Source organism: Cupressus sempervirens, chromosome 8 (genome assembly GCF_028749045.1).
Source record: "Cupressus sempervirens isolate cs-2001-9-10 chromosome 8, ASM2874904v1, whole genome shotgun sequence".
Taxonomy (NCBI): domain Eukaryota; kingdom Viridiplantae; phylum Streptophyta; class Pinopsida; order Cupressales; family Cupressaceae; genus Cupressus; species Cupressus sempervirens.
In genome coordinates this window covers 484176306-484178463 of record NC_143125.1, presented here as the reverse complement: position 1 = coordinate 484178463, position 2158 = coordinate 484176306, and the positions used below count along the sequence as shown (strand labels likewise).

General features: G+C 27.2%; 1 non-coding gene across 1 annotated transcript; it reads left to right on the top strand.

Moving 5' to 3' along the window:
- The first annotated feature begins 1460 nt into the window (after positions 1-1460).
- Positions 1461-1581, top strand: LOC149543314 (U6atac minor spliceosomal RNA). The gene has a single exon (XR_016355823.1). It is a non-coding gene; the product is annotated as a U6atac minor spliceosomal RNA (small nuclear RNA).
- Positions 1582-2158: the final 577 nt, after the last annotated feature.

Genomic DNA, 2158 nt, shown 5'->3' with positions numbered 1-2158 from the left:
AGCTATTTTATTTTTCTATCATCTCACTTTAAGTAAATAAAATTAAAAGAAACATTTAGAGTATAATATAAATACATATTTAATTAATAAATTCAAAATAATAATATATATTTTTATTAGAAAAATAAAATATAAATATTTTAAGATAAGGGATGAACTAATGATTCAATTAATATAATTGTTGAATAGTTAGATTAAAATTAAAATTAAATTAAAATTAACTAGAATTGCAAATGAAGATCCCAATATATCTAAATTCATGATCTTCAACATAAAAAATAAAAAATGTATAAAATATATACCTTGCATACTATTTTTATGAAGAAGAAAGCCCTTTCAAAGATTCTAGTTAATTATTATAAGGATCTCCAACAACTTTAAATCTCATCCCACTTTGTGAAGATTCATCTTAGTTGAATCATATTATTATAACTAGGTATAAGGATATCTCTGATTGTCTAATCCTAAACCTTATTGATGCCCACAGTTATTTTCATTCTTATGCAGTTCCAGAAATGATTCAAATATAAATAACATTAAATTGATTTAAAAAATAACAATTTATGAGAAAAATGTGTATATTTATTTGTATCTTGATGTTTTTTATTCCACTCAACAATCCATAATGAGGAAGAGGAAAAGTAAATAGAAGAATTGTAAACTTAGATTTAATAGGAGGAGCAAGTGGAAATGGACTAAAAATGAGGGTGATAGGATGAGGAGGATGGTCGAAGGGAGAAAAGCATCAAAAGATAGATAAAGAAAGTTAAACAAAAGAAAAGTATCAAGTGAAAGGTGAAAAACAAAGGTCTCAATAATGAAATTTAAAATGTGAAAATACTACACAAAAACAACAAACAAAGAATGAATTGCATTGAATCTTTTTCCAAATTGCCTATTTGGATACAACTTACTAATCTCCTTCTTTGTCTTTTCTAGGATTTTGTTCTTGAGGAAGTTGGAGAGGCTTTAGGTAAATTTTTAATGGCAGATTTAGAATCCAAGGATATATTGCATTCTACTTATGCACAGATTTCTTATTGATATAGATTCTTCTAAAGGCCTTTCAACTAAGATTAAACTCTATAGTCCTAATGGATCTTGGATCTAGGCTTCATATTATGGGTTTTCTATTTAGATGCAAAAAATGCTTTAAAACAAGGCATGTTGTGATAAAGTGTGAGATTGAAAAAAATCAAATCTAGGAAACCCTCCTCATGATGGAAAGGCACTTCATCGAAACAATATACAATGGTAAAAAAGTTGTCAACTAAAGTGGATGTTCCCTTAGATGGTACTACTTTTTGACTGCCAGACTTCTGTAGAGTGCAAATAAGAACGTTTCTATCTCACAATTTTGAACAAGTGGTAGCATTAAATGGTAGCTTCATATTTATCCTACATTGAAGAAAAAACTAAAGTCTAACAACAATATATTATTCGAGATCAACAGAGAGTCTTTGTTAATAGAAAAGGAGAGACAGTTGGCATCTCCCTTGATAAGGACGGGAATAGTCTTCAAAATTTCCTTCACATATGGTTAAGGCTATCCATCATTGGTGGATCTCACCCAAAATTTTTAAAGGTTTAAATTTTTTAAAAATTGTAATAGAAAAAGTAGCTAAATTTTAGACATTTCAAAAACTATAATAAGAAAAGTAGCTTCAATTTTTAGAAAAAGTATTGGGCAAAGTTTTCCTGTCTACATATTAGTGTTTTAAATCTTAATCCAAATCAATTTGGTAAATGTTATTTACCAAGTTTTAAAAGTATAGTATTATTTGACAAGTTTTAAATGTAATTGGATACCTATGTTAGTGTATTAGATTGTAATTAGAATCAATTTGGTTAGTTTTAAAAGATACTTGGGTTAAACATGTGTTGAATGAAGGTCTAATGAAAAAATCTATGTAAACATTTAGATGGTGCTAATGAGGGATACCTAAGATGGTGTTAATATTATGTATTTTCGACCTACTAATAGTCTATTCAATCAAAAATTTAGAGTTTTTTTTTCCATAAAAACATGTAGCTACATTTTAAATTAAACTATTGGACAAATTATGATGATCTATGCATTAAGTTATTTGTCAAGTATAAGTGGTACTTGGATTAAGCATGTGTTGAATTATGGTCAATTGGTAAAATCTATGTTGTC